The 18,836-nt window shown below is 35.3% G+C and overlaps 1 protein-coding gene across 2 annotated transcripts in view; it reads left to right on the forward strand.

Annotated features, from left to right (window-relative positions):
* Nucleotides 1-18,836, forward strand: part of LOC133517224 (uncharacterized) — a 168,828-nt gene that overhangs the window by 44,005 nt on the left and 105,987 nt on the right. For both annotated transcript variants that reach the window (XM_061850437.1, XM_061850438.1), the window contains exon 2: nt 1,724-1,747. The gene's annotated coding sequence lies outside the window, so the exon portion shown is untranslated. The remainder of the gene's footprint in view (nt 1-1,723; nt 1,748-18,836) is intronic.

An 18,836-nucleotide genomic window follows, 5' to 3' on the forward strand; every position in this document is an offset into this window, starting at 1 on the left:
GTAGCGATTATTTATCTTCAAACAAACCTAATATGTAACATACTTTCTTCCGCATTATCAAATCTCCTTTCACAGCAATATTACTCACATTAAGAAAACTTATTTAACTGTAAAGCAATTGTGAAAAACATATTCCTTTTTGATAAAAATTAAAACAAAATACTGTCTTAAAATAGTACATTGTGCAACGAGGGGGGTAAGTGAAATTTTGGATACGAGGGTGATAATTCCCGACAGCCGCAGGCTAGAGGGAATTAAAGACCCGAGTTTGCAATATTCTTACCCCCAGAGTTACACACAATGTTTTTCATAACACTTGCGAAGAAAAAACTTTAATATTTTAAGCGAAATAATTCTTAAATAAGGTGACACATAAAACTTTTGTCCGCCATTTTGTAATTTCTCGACAGGTTAGGTATCGAAGGCACAGACCTATTCGGTATTCAGCCACGATATAAAATTATGTAAAAATATTTTAAACGGCTATGTAAACAAAAATATTAAATTACAAACGTCAGTATTTTAAAAGTAAACCTCGTTTATGCTACTTGGTTTGTATGAATTAGTGACATAATTTAAGAAAAAAGCTATAACTCCCCTAGCTTTTTTTTTCACAATTTATAACTCCCGCGGTAACAAAATAGGTCTCTGTCCTTCAGTACACCTGCATGAAATAAGTTCTTTTTCGAGCAAGTGTGATGAAAATATATTTGAACATTATCAGGAAATCTATCTAATTCGAAGATTTACCAGTGTGCACGAACCTTATTCGCACAGGGTCAGTCCAATCCAGCTCTCTCTTCGACCTCCGACCTCTAATATACCTACACCATCCACTTACACAACTATTATGCTATTAAGTCTATTATGTCACTCATACGAGCTCGGAATTCTATCCATATTATTAAGTTGATGCTATTATATTTTACTTCTTTTGGTAATTAAGTTGACAGGTTCGATTACATAAACTGTTTTTTTGTTCAGTTTTCCTCTAATTTATTATAATCTTTTGTTAGCATCATGGTATAAATTTCACGAATTATTCCCGGTATCAATAGAGTAGAGATTTCTTGTCACCATATTCAACGTTAGTTACAATACAATCAATAATCAATACAAGTAATTTCCGGACAATCAATATTTATGTAGTAAAACACTCGCAATACTTTTGATTGAAAATTGTTCTTGACAGTAGGAAATTAATGTTAATAATGCTTTAAGGCGACTGACTTTCCCCTGACTACTTGTTGTAGTTTGATAGCTCGAACCTTCAATCAAACCCCAGTTTATCATTTTGTCAGAATGGAGATACCTACTAGTCCTAATAATGTAATACAATTTCTAGCAACGTAAACTAGTAACTATTTAGCAGACACAGACATATGATTAAGTACAGAAATGTGTGTATGTTTATAGCACAGAAGTAATATGATAGTTAATACCAAATTTTATGCTATGCTATTCTATTTTATTTTATTATGTCGTTTTAAAATGAGGGCGTCACTTCTATTGTATGGTGGCGAGTAAGTTCGTGAGACTCTTAAGAGGTATGCTATTTATATCTATATTGTGTTCGTCACGTATTACGTATACTGTCACCACGCCCCATTTCAACCAATACTGACTGTGATTTGTCCCTTTAGAATTGATGTAATTATTAAGAACAATGATAAAGTTCGACACGGACGATTTTAATTAAAACTTTCATCTGTTTTTGTTTCAGGACAGAGCCGTACCTGCCTGTTTGGTAAGTAAATAATTATTCCCGCAATAATGTCAGGTATTAAACAACAATTCGAGTTCCGAAATAACTTTATATCCCAAATAGCTTTGCCTCTAATGTTTTTGTAGAATATACATATTGATAAAAAAACAATTGATCGCAAGAATTATTAACCCTTTACCTGGCCGCCAAGAACAAGTGTCTGAACAAGTGTATTAAGTATATAGATTTTAAAAAAGTTCTGCAAACGAGCAGACGAGCCGCCTGATGGGAAGCAGTCATCGCCGCCCATGGATATAAGCAACATCGGAGGAGCCACTTATGCGTTGCCAACCTTTGAGAACCCTAAAAACCTGCTTCTTGAAGAACCCCATGTCATAGCGCAAGGGAAACACCTCAGAAGGTAGCTCATTCCACAACTTGCACGTTCTGGGAAAAAACGAGCGAGATGCCCGCTTGTTCTTGGTTTGCCACGTGTCGAGAAAGTGAGGATGAACTTTGTTTCTTTGGCGGGAGGTGCGGTGATAAAAACGTGACGGTGGCACCAATTCAAAAAGTTCTTCAGAACATTCCCCATTGTACAGACGGTAGAACAGGCATAGAGAGCCAACGTCTCTCCGAAGACTGAGAGGTTCCAAACCGACTGTGAGATCGGGATTTGCAACCGTATGGAACGTCTTATACGAAATGGTATTAATACCAGTTGGATAGTGATGTTCCTGTAACCAGAAAATGTGGGTTGCGGTAATTCCGTTGCCTGCCTGGGCAATAAACCGATATATTCAAAAACTGTAATTATATTCTTGATCTCCGACATATTCCGTTTACCATAACTCATTTGACTCCAATTTCCCTACAAAACATTATATCAATCCCTGAAAATATGATTTAATGATCTTAATTCATAAGCGCATATATGAGAGATATGGTAGAAATATTCGCTGTCATCGGGTAAGTCTGGTAGCTCAGTTGGTATCTCTGACTTGCGAGTTTAAGTCTCACCCGGGACAGAGTTTTTTTATTTACTTTTCGTTTATTTCTAACCATAATGGTATCGTTCGCAGAAGTTTCTTGGTAATACAACATTAATTTAACTAAACGGTTTTACCCACAATATTTTATTATATACCATAAAAAAATAAATATTATAGAACATTACTACTCAAATTGACTAAGTCCCACAGTAAGTTCAATAAGCCTTGTGTTGTTAGACAACGACATATCTAATATATAAATACTTAAATACATAGAAAATACCCATGACTCAGGGACAAATATCCGTGCTCATCACACGATTAAATGTAGTACGGTCACCAAACCGCTCAGAGGCCAGATTTAATTCACTCAGCTCGGCCTTACCCACAACCGGTATCAATGTGTTCGGACAGTTCTCCTGATCACCGTACATGCGGTAGTAAAGCGGAAAAATGGTGGAGGGGATAGTAATGACGTCACAAAGATGGCGGCCGGACCTATTCTTTTTGGCGGTGTATCTCGAAAACCACTTAACCGATTTTAATCATCGAGGTGTCAAATAATAGCTTATATTATGGAGATTATTTCCTTTTCTACAAACATTTACGTGAAACCTATAGGAAAAAAAATAATCACAAAAAACAGTTTTTTTATAAAATTATTTTTTTTTATTTTGTAAAAATCTCCGTAAATATTAGCATGTCGCAAATTTTGTTTAATATAAAACATATTGCTTCATTATCAAGGAATATAATGAGCCTTAAAACATACAGATCGAGTAATAAACAATGAAGCTACACTCATTTATTTGCGCATGGGTAACGATAACTGGCTTTTACCGGTCGAAACTGTGGTGACTGTTACGATACGTATTGAATGGAATTTATAGAGTATCGGTTTTAATTACTGAAATTATAATTAAAATTATAAAAACCAGACACAATAATGTTACCTTACTTCGACGTTTAGTCTCTTTTTTCGTCTTAATCATAGGTAGGTACATATTTCTTTTTACTTAAAAATTTTATACAGGGTGAACTTTTCTGTGTTTTTTCGCTTGCATTAGATACGAGAGTTGCATCTATATGTAACAATATAGTTAATTGGATTTGGCCGGAACACTTTCAGCCCCGAAGGTGTCCCAGTTAGATTAGCTCGCATGTCTTATTAAATTGGGCTCTGGGCAAATCGGAAACTATCGACCCCCGGGCGCCGGCGAACGTCGGAAATCAAACTAATCGATTTTCATTTCGCCAGCAGGAAATTAAATCCTTTGAGAGTCGTTCTCGATAACGGATTTCAGCTAAGCACGACACGTGTTCTGCCACCGGCTTCATAATTTAGCTTGGGTTAGGAGTCCGCCCGGCGCGGGATATCTCAGACAATTTGTTGGTGCTTCGTGTCTAACAGCTAATACGTGGAAGTAACTTTATTTATTTATTTAAACTTTATTGCGCAAACAAAGAAAAAATTACTAATTAGCATTCTCTACCAGTCAACCATTGGGTCAAACAGAGACATATATGTTGGTGCAGAAAATATTCATAAATTATTTAACCGAAAAACAAAATACTATACATACCTTTAAAACATTTTTTTTTATACAACGACGGTGGCAAAAAAGCATACAGCTCGCCTGATGGTAAGCAATCTCCGTAGCCTATGTACGCCTGCAACTCCAGGGGAGTTACATGCGCGTTGCCGACCCTAAACCCCTCCCCCACCCCTCGTTGAGCTCTGGCAACATTACTCACCGGCAGGAACACAACACTAAGAGTAGGGTCTAGTGTTATTTGGCTGCGATAAAACCGCACGTTCCGCTGCAAAAATAAACCTACAAAACTATGATCAAATACTATTACTAACTAATTAAATAATTATTATAACTTTAGACACATCATGTATGTGAAAGAACAAGCTTTGAGTAATTACTTATCATTTTCGTTGTAGGTTTTACTTTTTCATGTCTCAATATTCCTTGGCCTAATTTCTTAGTTCTTAGTAGGGTAATATAAAAAATATAGGATATTATAAAATCATACTATTACAGCAATTTTATATTTTATGAATGTTATTTACGAATATGGCAAACGGATTATCTTTTTTCCAACATACATTCCGCAATACGCCGCAAATGCTTGCAATAAATTTCCCATAAACTCGTTATTAGGCATTATTACGCGGCGTGCGCAAGAATTCCGATACAATATCAATACCGAAGCCACCTGCTCCCCACAGCTCGTGATCACTTCACCTTTTTATTTCACTTATACAAATTTCATATTTTAAATATTTCTATAAATTTTATAATCCGCCATTAAATACTATTTTGAAACTCATTAGATTATGATTAGTATTTCCTTTATCCTTGAAAACCATAAGTTCCTCTAGAAATGTGTTAACAGTTTCACCTAGTAATGTACTTGAAATTATTAAAAAGTAAATAATTTATTTATATCAAAATAGATCTGTAATACTTAATATTAGGCATTAACAATATTAAACTTGAAATTAACATTCAACAATAAAAAAAAAAACTTGCTATATAACAAAAAACCATAATTATTTTATAATAAATAAAATAAAGCACTACCAACAAAAAACCCACACAATTCCTTTAACAAATACTTACCAGCTGAATAACTTATTGACCGTGCGTTCTCCGTTTCAGCTTCGGCAAAAATCGTTTCAGATGTCCGGATATTCTCTTTTACAGATCGCAATCCTCAATCAATTTTCCTAAATTTTTGTGAATAGGTTCAATAATTAAATAGTATTTTTTTATCTATCCAGTTTTTTTTTCTCAAATGGCGGAGCCATACATTTATTTAGTTTTCAAGCATGCTTGTGAGGTCTACAACTCACAGAGCCACTAGTCTGTAACTCTATGTAATCCCAAACAATAGATAGATTCAAAATCAGCCTTGAAATTAATGAATACTTCTCGTAGTAGTGGTATTATCGTGTCTTAACAAAATCATGCTATGAGATGAAGCCCCTTTTCCATATCTTCCTATTGTACAGTGAGCCGCATAATTGCATGATCTAATATAAATGAATTCATTAATGGGTATACATACCTATATACGAAATTACTCCATAAATTAAATACTAAATTCACTTTCTTTATTCATAAAGAGCAGCATTAAAATAACTTACAACAACAACAACTAACACAAATTTGTTAAATTTTGTCTCTTTCTAACACACACATGACGGGAACAAACGATTATCAAGGTTTGTTAGATTTGACGGACATTTACGAATAACGTCATAAATGTATAAGACCCCGAATTCTAGCTGCCTCATGACGCAAATAATAGAACCTAAATTTTACGGGAAAATCGTTCTTGACCAATTTTAATAATACTCATCGAACCGTTGCGCTTTTATTAAATTTTCTCGTCGGCCCATCTAACGCTCGATCCGAGGCTTTATATGAAATTGAGTTTATATTTATTGTACTATTCATTTGAAATTTGGTTGGTACGGTTTTAATCATTTTGTGTCTATCAAAATATTTCATCGAAAAGTAAAAATTCCATCAGTCACGTTAATTTAATGATGTGGCGATATGAATTCGCAAAATAAAATAATATATTAAATATAAGAAAGTAAGGAAAAGGAGGAGGAGAGAAGAACAATTACATTATTTCCTTTTTTTTATTAATACAGTTTAATTTTGGATTATTTAAAACTAGAAAATTTGATATAAAATACTCGAATCCATGCAGAGTACGACAAAGGTCGGCCTCTGCCGAAAGAAATATGACATCCTCATTCATGTTTCACGGAATGTTATTATATCGTAAATAAATTCTTGTCAAGTATGGTATATTGGAACGGTTGTACACGACCTTTGATGAAAAAACCTTTGAATAAAAATAAATAGACGTTATTTATTTGGTTGAACATATTTTATGATACTGACAGTTAATTTGATACATTTAAGTAAGCCTCGGTGATCAAAACATTAAAAAAGAGAGCAAATAAAGTTATACGTTATTTCGTTATAATTTAAATATCAATTTATCATACGTGACCGTATATATCTACCTAAGTGGGGCCCCACAGTGTTTCTATTTACTATGGCGTCAAGTTCATCCGGTCACTATTAACGTTGTTCATAAAAGTAACCCGATATATGTACGCTAAGGGTACGCTGACGTGCCCCCAACACTTCGATTTGTCCGCGGCAGCAAGCTCCGTCCCCCGGGAAATTAAGAAACGAGATACCACTGTCCACGTCTCTATGTTGACTCGTATCTCGTATGTGAGTGCGTGTTCACGTCACAATGTATTTCTAATAACAGCCGAATTTTTATATAAGTCCCGAGCTGAGGATACGAAAAATAATAAATTTAAAAAATACCGAAGGGAAATAGCCAATGTGACAGTTGCCGTAACCAGAAGCATCAACTAATATAAGTACAACACATATCGTTATGTGTTACATAGCTTACGTATGAAATATCAGTACCCCTAGTGTAAATTTAATCGACATCATAACGTGACGAACGCGTTTGCGTTAAGTCTCATTTTGTATAGGATTTTGAGTTTCCAAAACGTCCCGCTTGGCGCGCTCTTTCTAAATCACATACAAAATGAGACTAAACGCAAACGCGTACGTCACGTTTCGAAATCGAATTTATTTACACTAGGGGTACAGTTGATATAATTTACCAGCCACTTTACGGTAGATGAAAACATCCTTAGGAAACTGGATTAATCCCAATAAGGTTTTCTTTGGTTAAGAAGGTCAGTCATATGACAGTCGCTTTTGTAAATCTAGTGGGATCAGGTTACCGATCGAGCCACAGGCCTCCACAGTGAGCCATGGCAAAATGATGAAGATCTCTTAACTACGTAGTAGTAAATAAATATGATGATTTTACAGAGTGTAGTAGGCAGCAAAAATAGATAGTGAAGGGGGTGTTCAAAATTACCTGAACAAGGCCGTCGTATCATTTTGAATATTTGACCAGCTCAGGCAGTTTTGCTAGTGATTGCATTATAAAACGAAGTAATTAACCTCGTACTTACCTATATACTTTACTCGTTCCACACAAAGAAACGAAACAAGTGCGTCATGAATTCCATGTTCTTAACAAATCAAAATGATGCATCGTAAAATAACATCTCTGTATAAAAAAATGTCAAACCAAATGATCCGTTTTTGTATGTGATAGTCAGCAGACGAGCCGCCTGGTGGGAAGCGGTCATCGTTGCCCATGGACATAAGCAACATCATATTAACCACTTAAGCATTGCCGACCCTTGAGAACCCTAAATACCCGCTTCTTGAAGAATCCCATGTCGTGTCGTAACACAGTATACATAAGTGGGATTCTTCCTATTTAATCTGGTACAATGAAAATTATTATTTTATATTTATTTTTATTATTCCCGCAAACAGTAATGTTTCACATAATGTTTTCAGTGTACTCAAAGTTATTAAAAAAGTTTTCAATACGAAAACATGTACGTTTTGAAATCTCGCAGAGTGAAGCCTAATTTGCAATACTTAAAGTTTATAGAGATTAAGGCCTGCGAGCCATCATTATAATGTATCTACCTACTCAGTAATAGTTGAGCTTTTATGGTTGCGTGGTGGAACTTTTTGAATGCGCTCAGTATCGAAGTTGGTGGTTAAAACTAGAGCTTTTTGTTCCTCTAATGCAGTTATACGCTTTTATAGCCCGGTCAGCGCGAAGCTGTCTGAAATTTATGATAGTAGTTTATACTGAAAAACTTGTGTTTTTTTTTTAATTATAAGTTAAGAGAATTAGCGAAAGAAAAAGTTTTTTTACTTCGGCTGAACCTCATGTTTTGCGATAAAAATCGTTTAATCGTTTATTTTTCGTTATGTAAAATATATGACTTATATGAGCCATTACGATTTAAATTAATATTTTATTTACCATTTCTTGGTTTTACTGTTTTACAATTTGAAAGAATGTAAATTAACCATTAAATGCACGATTTTTTTATTTCCATCCAGAATGAATAAATATGGGACAAATAACATTTTACAGATGGCGGGAAGGGAATTTTTTTTAGCTCATAATAATACCTAGTTTTTGAGAAGCTAGTAGATGATATGGCTGTGATGTTTATTTTCTTCATTATTGCTGACATTAAATGTTTTTAACACTTCGAGGGGAAGTGGCAGGCAGCCGAGAAAAGTAAAATACATCTTGTGCATTTTTGCAAAACACGACTAAATATAAACTTCAGTAGTATTTCTCGAATAAATTGTTAATTGAAAGTACTCATCAATTAATAATTTATGTAGGTAAAAATATCGTTATTTATAGAATACGGAGTTTTTTGTCAGAATGGAAATTGTACAACAAAGCCATTTGAAACCAAAATTGTATCTGCTTATCGTGAAAAAAAAGAAAAACGTGCTTAGAATGTACAGTGTACCAAAGCATAAACGTATAATTTTCTGCACACTTTTTAAAACAACAACAACCCACTTTCAGAGCATGAGAAACGACAAAATCGTTTCATAGCTTAACTTACGCCACGTTTCAATTTACGGTTGTATTAGAAATACACGCTGTATATGTATACCTATAGCATATCATATACGATCATATATGATGCAAATATCCTCTTCTTCTTCCTCGCGTTGTCCCGGCATTTTGCCACGGTTCATGGGAGCCTGGGGTCCGCTTGACAACTAATCCCAAGATTTGGCGTTGGCACTAATTTTTACCCGCGACCTCCGGATTGCAAGTCGCACGCTCTTACCGCTAGGCCACCAGCGCTTCTGATACAAATATCCTACTTCTGCCAAATATGAAATGGATTTGATATGGAAAAATAAGTAAAGTATTGCCATAACTGAATTAGGTGTACCTTCTCGTAATTTGTATGCTACTTTTAAGTTAAAATACTGATACATATAATTTACTCATGTTGAAAACATAGATGATGTAGCTGCATTATGAGATTGCATTTGCCATCAGCCGATTGCAGTTGGGCAATTATATGTAGCCGGACTATGAATTAAATGCGATTAATTGTCATTTGTAGCAGGTGCATTCTCAATATCATATCTAGTTATGATTTGAACAAAAAGGGTTAACTTTTTAACTTATGTATTTGTGGTGTTGGTTAAGACTCGAGTCCTTTGAGTCCTCTACTTTAAGACTCGACTGTGTGTTTTCAGACTTACAAAATAAATCGAAACTCGCGTTCTTTTCGACTTGCTAGAGACTCGAGCTTTTTGTAGAGACTTGAGTATTTTTCATAAAACACTCATTTTTTTACAAAAACTTCATATCCATCTAAAATTCATGGACATTCACCATAAAGTAAGTAATAACGGTTATTTTTTATTGTCGCTATTTATTTAATGTTTTTTTTTAGGTATGAGTACTGTGAATATCATCTCGCTTTGTGTGGCAGGGTACAGCAGAGCTGTATATATCATTCCAGATCTAGAGCAATATAAACTTTGTGCTTACAATAGGATAAGGTATATCTAGTCTTGTAATTAGTTTATGTAGCTTCATAACTATGGTTGTTAAAAAAAAAAAAAAAAAAAAAAAACAAACAAACAAATTTAAATTTTTAATACAAACCTTGTTTTTGCTCTATTTCTATTTGTTTTATAAACTGGAGCTATATAAACTAACTACAGGACTAGATATTTATACCTCATGTCATTGTATGTGCAAAGTCATTATTTACAACAACTCGTAGTTTTTAAATGAGAACGAAACTTCGTTTGTACGAGTATGGTAAGGTAAAATTAATGGGGACTCATGAGAGGAAATCGTGCTGATCGTCCACTGCGGCACTACGCCAAAGGTTGTCCCCATTTTCCAAACCAATTCCGTACAAATGTTTAAAAACTCCTAACTCTTATAATAGCTGTGGTTGATATGCATCAAATGGTTTCAAAATATTTTCAATAATGTTAATGTCCAGAGAGGGTAATGAGGACACGTTTATATGGAAAGGCGGTTTCGGTTATAAACGCATACTCCAACGCCCACGGACTTTTACTTGCAACTAGGACTTGGTATTCACCAAGCGTATTAACGCATAAAGGTTACATTCAGATAGGGACTACAGAAGCGTTACTGTTACAACGATACTGAGAACCGTTGAGGCCGCCGAAGGGCTCTATCAATATCCTTGACAAAATACGTTACTGACGTTTAAGCAGTCAGTCAGTTTTATCAAGCTAGTGCCAACGCCAATTCTTAGGATTAGTTGCCAAGCGGACCCCAGGCTCTCATGAGCCGTGGCCGGGACAAGCCAGGGAGGAAGATGATGAGTCAATTTTATCAAGTAGATTAACAATTACACCGCCCGCATTAACGTTGCAACAGTAATTGCTAACGACCAATCTGGCGTAGTGATTAGTAACCCGGGTTCGAATCCTGATAAGGGCATGTATTTGTGTGATGAGCATAGGTATTTGTTCCTTAGTCATGGATGATTTCTATGTATTTAAGTATTTATATATTATATTATATATATCGTTGTCTAAATACCCACAACACAAGCATTCTTGAGCTTACCGTGGGCCTTGGTCGATTTGTCTAAGAATGTCCCTATAGTATTTATTCTAGCCAACTTCAAAATTTCAAAAGGAGGAGGTTATCAATTCTGTTGGTATGTTTTTTTAAATGTTTGTTACTTCATAACTCCATAATTTCTGAACCGATTTTGAAATTATTTTTTGATTGAATATATATATATATTGGTCCTGTTTTTGTCAAAACTCAGTTCTAATGATGGGATCCATGAGGAATCGAGGGAACTCTTCAAATGTGACGAGCATACATATAGTGATTTTTGTATTTTCATCAACAAATCAAGCATTTATATTTAAAAAGTGACATTTGATGAAGTGGAACTGCTGATGATGATCATAATGGAACTCTTCAACGATGCATAGTTCACGTTTGGCGATTTGTTCTCTTCGCATGTTTGTGAAGCAGTTAGGTTTTCAAGGCACATTTTAGTCAAGCTTGAGTTCTGATGATGGATTCCATGAGAACTTGAGGGTACTTCTCAACTCTTTTCAGCAAACTTATAGCCATTTTTATTATTATTTGATGCATGGTGTGAAATAATGTATTTTAAATACAGTCGAATACCCTTTTGCGGGTACTTTACCAGTCAACCAGCAAATCTGAAATGTGTCAAGGTGGGTGCAGTGAAAAACCTCCTTTTACCTCCTTTTCTACATAATTTGGCGTAGGCCGTTGTCTTTTTAATATCATTGTATAAAATCCAATATCAATAATAATCTTTCTTTCACCGGTCTCCCTCATTGAACTCGGTTTTTTTTATTATTTAATGTTAATGCAGTCGTCATCCAGATAATATGTTTCCTTATAAAGTAAATCGAATTCTGGTAAGCATATATGCGCGGTACAAACTTATATGACAATACTTTATTACCCATTATGATCAAGAAAAATGTTAATTTTATACTTTACCTACTGTGTATTAAAGTGATCATATATATGTTCAGGTATGGATATAATAAACTCAAGGTAAATGCACTAAGAATCTACGCGAAGACCACACGCCTGCATAAAATTAGATTTTTAGTCATCACCGAGGCAAATAAAGGCACGGATCCACGGCAAGCTCATTAACCCCGTTAGTAAATCAATTACAGAAAAAAATACATGTCTTCGTATCAGTGTCTCATACTTCAGTGACTTAACACATGAGAGGTTCGTATTAAGCTCCGTCGTTTTGTGTGTACTGCGATTTAATAGTTGCAGTACTTAAATGCTACTGAGCTATGTGGTCCTACATATAAGTAGTGTAACATTGACGAGTATTAGTTGAGGCCGTTATGGTATGCAGTTTTGTCATGGAAGGTTCATCCCGCCGTGCTTCCCTTGACATGGTAAAGCTTACTACTTGTATCTAGTGGGATTCGTCAAGAAAACATTATTGCCGTAAGGAAATGTGTGACTAATCTTATAATACTAGAAATAAATAATTCAAATTACCCATTTACAACAAGGTATGTGTCTCTTGTAGCTAATGTAGTATTTAATTACAACTATGTGTCTCTAGCTATAATGTAGATATATTATGTAATCTTATCCTGTTTTTAAATTCCACTTGCATTAACCTTAGAATAAATAAAAAGTGGAAAAAACTACTTTCCCGGGTGGACTACTTGTATTGTACTCGTACTTACCTTAAAAATAATGCTCGAACATACACCTACTACCTCCTCTACACGACCCTTAGACTGGCCTACGCTGGGCCATCGTGTAGAGGAGCCCTACCACACATCCAGTGTATGTCGTAGGTGCGTTTTGTTTAAGTAATTACATGATTGTTACTTAGTTTCATTTAGACAAAACTCATAAATTCAATTTGGTTACAAAAATACACGGCTAACGGCCGCTTACTATCACCGCACCGCTCGCCGTCGGCAGGGTGTTCATCCTCACACCCTAGAACCTAAATGGTCGCGTACTGCGAACGCTTCGGCTGTGGAATGAGCTTCCTGCCGAGGTTTTCCCGAGGGGCTACAGTATGGGGTTCTTCAAAAAAGGAGTGTACAGGTTTTTAAAGGGTCGGCAACGCGCATGTAATGCCTCTGGTGTTGCAGGCGTCCATAGGCTACGGTGACTGCTTACCATCAGGCGGGCCGTATGCTTGTTTGCCACCGTCGTGGTATAAAAAAAATAAAAACAAATCATGATGATGCAAATCTTCGTCTGTATTTATTTCCTTGAGAATTTATTTGTTTTCATAAGCTTGCTTGCGCACGGCATTCTACGACACTAAACAGCAACAGTGTCCTTACACAAATAATCTATGCATATTTGTACAGAGTAAAAACAATAGCTTTGTGTGTATCTCTATTAGTTTTGCAAATTATTTACGCTATGACATATTACAAATTACATTCACTTAGCACAGTTTGTTATTTTTGTCAGGTTTCGTAATAGGCCTGACGTAAAGAAGAGAAAACAGTCACTTTGTAAAATGCCATAGTTTCTCACAGAACAGCAATCTGTCAAAACAAACAAATGTCCGCTAAGAGCTAGTTTCGAACCATTTTTGTTTTAACACCGGCGTATCGTTCTCGTAATTTTATTATCGCGCGATGATGAATTAATGATGTTAGAAAAAAATCTTTTTTCACAGAAGTTGTCACGAAATGTGCGAATATAACTACTAGCCCCTGGGCGTTTGTAAAGTCATTTTGTTTTACTGGAATGACTAAATGACTTTTCATGTGTTGCCTGTTTTTTTACATCTCATTAATAGTTATGTACAACAAACGATTCTAACCAAAAATATTGGAGGTATTAAGTACATGTTTGTTAATATAAAGATTAAAATATATGTAACACAATTGAGTGTATAATTTGTAACGCAGATACTTAAACCCTTATTCATAACGTGTACTAAAGTTACGATGCCGCTAATAATCGTTTGTCCCTTTCCATCATACCAATACGTCGGAAAGGGACAAACGATTATTAGCGGCATCGTAACTTTAGTACACGTTTATGAATAAGGGGGTTAGAATATTAAAAAAGGGGAAACTAGGTTCGATAAAAATACCACCTTTTTGGAGATATTAAGTATTTTTCAAGCCACAAAATATTTTAACAGGCCTTTACATTTTGAACAGCTGTTGTGTGAAATCAGCATGGCGAAGGTATTTTTTAACATGTGGAAAAGCAAACTGTTAAAACACAAGTGGTATCAATGTCTTACTATAAAAAGTTTGTGAAATTTAATTGTTTTGTTTCCAGGATTATTTATTAGGATGCAATAATAAGAGAGTTCTTGTGATTTCAGAATGTTTTTTCCTTAAAAAATCTCTATTTGAGAACGCTGTATATATGCATATTTGAAAAATAATTTTTTTTATATTCAAGTTACACGTAGGTATGATATTTGTGGTAAAGCGGTAATTTAAAAAAAACTAATGTGGTTACTTTCAAATCCTCCAAATTCGTTTTTATTCATTAATTATTTACGCTACACATGTACCCAAAAATAAAAACACACCACAACCGGAATCAAACACCAGCACTGCTTGGTATAAGCTGGTCACATTATTTTTACGATTGTCATTTATGGTTGTCATTTCAGTCTTCGTAATAAAAAAGGAACTTTAGCTATTATTCATTTCACAAACTCGACGAAGTAGAGAAGGTTATATTAAAAGTGACTGACGACCGGTTTGGCCTAGTGGGTAGTGACCCTGCCTACGAAGCTGATGGTCTCGGGTTCAAATCCTGGTAAGGGCATTTATTCGTGTGATGAGCATGGATATTTGTTCCTGAGTCATGGGTGTTTTCTATGTATTTAAGTATTTATAAATATTTATATATTATATATATCGTTATCTAAGTACCCTCAATACAAGTCTTATTGAGCTTACTGTGGGACTTAGTCAATTTGTGTAATAATGTCCTATAAAAAAAAGACAATAACAAAAGACTTCACTTACCCTGAAAACAAAAAGTTGTCTATCAAGTATAATAAAACATGTATTTAAATAAAATGACAAGATGGCATTAATTCAATCAAAATCATCAATCTGCAATGGATTCAGTTAAAGCGTATCTAAAATAAGGTGACAGCACATCAAAAGAGCGCTTGAATACTTTCACTCGAACACACGCGTTAGTTAAAAGGAAAAGTGTCACATATTTACGAAACCTGTTTCTGTCTCATATCATTTGAACAAATTATGCGTGGATATGTAAAAAGCATACACAAACATCGCCCTCATTGTATAACGTGATGGGAATACTTTTACAAAAGACGTGGAAGTTTTTCTATATTTTTCTCACTGCTTTGTGAGTTTTTGAAGCTGGAGAACTTTTTCATTATCAGAAGTGATCGCGGTGCAGTCGGGCCGGTGTATTTATGAGCTAGCTGCGTTGTTTTCAACCATCTTCTGTTACTTAACATCTAAGATATGGACATTATATATTGTATATACCTATTTTATAACGTTTATAGGTGTTTTACAACGATGTATGGTTTAAACACACATAATTTACGTATCTTATCATATTAGTTTAATTAATATAAAGAACGTGATTATTGTTTTAGATAAGCCCAACTGGGAAAGTACCTCCACTTTACAGAAAACCGCAGCCAAATAACACTAGACCCTACTCATAGTGATGTGTGTGTTCCTGCCGGTGAGTAAGGTTGCCAGAGCTCGACGAGGGGGGGGGGGGGTTTAGGGTCGGCAACGCGCATGTAACTCCTCTGGAGTTGCAGGCGTACATAGGCTACGGAGACTGCTTACCATCAGGCGGGCCGTATGCTTGTTTGCCACCGACGTAGTATAAAAAAAAAAAGGAAGATTAATTCTGCCAAAGGAAATCTTGTATTCAGACAACGCCGTATTTGACCTTTTTATGGCTTGCGCACCTTCGACTACTGTGGCAAAATAGTTTAAAAATATTATTTAAATATATATGTGTAATGGAAGTTACTAGTCAGTACAAGAATTTTCAACGCAACTCGATGTCTAGAAGAGAAAGACCGTATCTTCAAATGAAACTTGACGTTTTATTACCTTTTATATCTAGTGAGCAGTTATTCTGTTCAGCCCTTGATGTTTCCTGCGTTGCAAAAGTAATTAAGATTCTAGGTGAATAGTAGGTCAATGTCCACGCGACGCGTCGCTTAACAGTCACACTTGAACGTTGTGTTTATGCAAATGTAGATAAACGTTGCAGAACAAGCAAAACTCTATCATTGCAATATTTGAACATTTTGCCCTTTCGGCCGCGTATGTAACCGAGTTTTGTAACCAGATACAAAATAAGAAAATTTACTATTTTCTCATAACCAGTTACAAACCAGTAAAAATATATAGAGACTTAGAAATATTTTAATTAGTTACCATTAAAGAATTTCTGTTCTTCTGTTATGTATTTCGCTAACCTTTAATTCTTATTTTGTAACAAAACTTTTCACCCTTTCGATATAGAAATTTGAACTAATATAACTTGTTAAGTTTGCAAATAATTAATGTGACTACGTTGAATATGCACAGTTGTAGAGTTAATGAACCCAATTATTGTCAAAGGCGATAAGAAAATTTGAAATTCTTATTGTTTCCTCGTATTTAACAAAATTTCGCTCAACAAATCAATGCGAAGCAGTGTGGAGATGCAACTATTGCATCTTAAGGCGTGATATTGTGATAAATTAAAACACGATTAAAGGGAGTGTTTTAAATCGACACGAGTTGCGAATTACCTATTCGCACATGTATACAACGTTTTACAGTACATATAGCCCTTTAAATGTTCGTCATAGTAACGTAATATGCTAATTTTCGCACTAGTGCGGTAAAGTAGCACCATAATGTACTGTAAAATCTTTTTTCATCAAACCCATACGTGTGGGGTATCTATGGATAGGTCTTCAAAAATGATACAACCAACAACAACAAAATACAACTTGAGGTTTCTAATGTCATTTTTTTCTAAACTGAATAGTTTGCGCGAGAGACACTTCCAAAGTGGAAAAATGTGTCCCCCCCCCCCCCTGTAACTTCTAAAATAACAGAATGAAAAATCTAAAAAAAAATCTAGTAAGTAGTTTTTTTTTATACGTCATAAATGGTACGGAACCTTTCATGGGCGAGTCCGACTCGCCCTTGGCCGCTTTTTTCTGTACGCATTGTGATGTGAGTTTTCCTTAACTGGCTCTGGTCTTACCCAGAGGAAAATCACGGAACAATAATGATACTAAGTTAACCAAATTTTAAATCTAAAAATAGACTTCAAAGCAGGTGCTAACTATTTCCACCAGCTATTCAGGACATCTACAGGATATGAAATAAAATGTTAGAATTTGTGACACAATTTATTACTCCATAAGGACACTGGAAACACACTGCAGGTAAATCATTAGACAAGCTTTAAGCACCTTATTCTAAAAGTGTCAGCCGTTAGAGCATGGGTCGTGCCAGAAATGGTTCTACAATGATTTACACGCAACCCTATCTAAGATTGTTAAACCCTAAATTGTCAATTTGCCATCACATAAGATTGGTGCTGAATTTACTAATGTAATTTTGTATTTACGCTTTAAGGATAGAAAGAAAATGTTCACCGACCTCTGGACATGAGTCACACCAGCTCAAACCCGTCGTGCCCTCCTCCGCTGTGCCGGAACCAATTACCGCAGCAGATGTCCGTCCCAACACCGCGGAGCACCGCAGAAAGGCTAAGACTTCAGTTGATAGGTGACATCTCCTCCAGCCAGCAGAAAAACGAATCTTTCTTTTGCGAACTGATCACCAAGCCCACACCTTGGTGTTTTATGTATAAATTTTCATATGGAAAATAACACCCAGTCAGCTGAAAGAAACATTAGTATTAGAAATTAGAAACATATGGCATCCTAACCTTTCAAGAGAGATTATGCATTATAAGTTTCTTACCAGCTGGATAATTCTAGAATGGACTCATTTCGCAGCCCTGACAACCCCTCCCAACCACATTGTTCTACCAGCAGACTGGAAACAAAGCAAATGGTCAAATTATGCAAGAACGAGGATTCAACACAAAAAGGTTCAACCCAGAAGCCATTAATATATATTCTACTTACTGTTGGTGGCAAAATAACTACTGCATGAGCGTCCTAGCTCATGAGCGCAGCGACTACAACCTGTTCTGCACTCGGATTTACGCTACCAGAGCACGATATATCTAGCTTCACTTCTACATCTAGAAACTGCCCATCCAGGGCGAAAACTGACCAGGAAATGATCTCAAGTCTAACTGCCCCTGGGATGACACAACCAAAATAACAGGAAATATTGAAGTTCACGGAATAATTTTATATGTAAGTTCAACAAACATAAATAAATGGTAATTAATCCTCTAAACCTATTTCGACTCTTTTTGACACTATAAATTGAGTTTTTAATTTAATATTTTAATTAATATTGTTCCAGGATTTTAAATTTAATTTGTAGTAGCTACACCACCGGCTGCCATTAGTTCCTTATTGGCTGATTAATTGTCATTGTTAATTAGGTATTGTTACTACCTCAATGACTTCCTTGCCATACCAAAAATATTATATTGAAGACATTTTTAAAAACGTTATACTGAAATCTCCATGCAAAACATGC

Source organism: Cydia pomonella, chromosome 4 (assembly GCF_033807575.1).
Source record: "Cydia pomonella isolate Wapato2018A chromosome 4, ilCydPomo1, whole genome shotgun sequence".
NCBI classification, from domain to species: domain Eukaryota; kingdom Metazoa; phylum Arthropoda; class Insecta; order Lepidoptera; family Tortricidae; genus Cydia; species Cydia pomonella.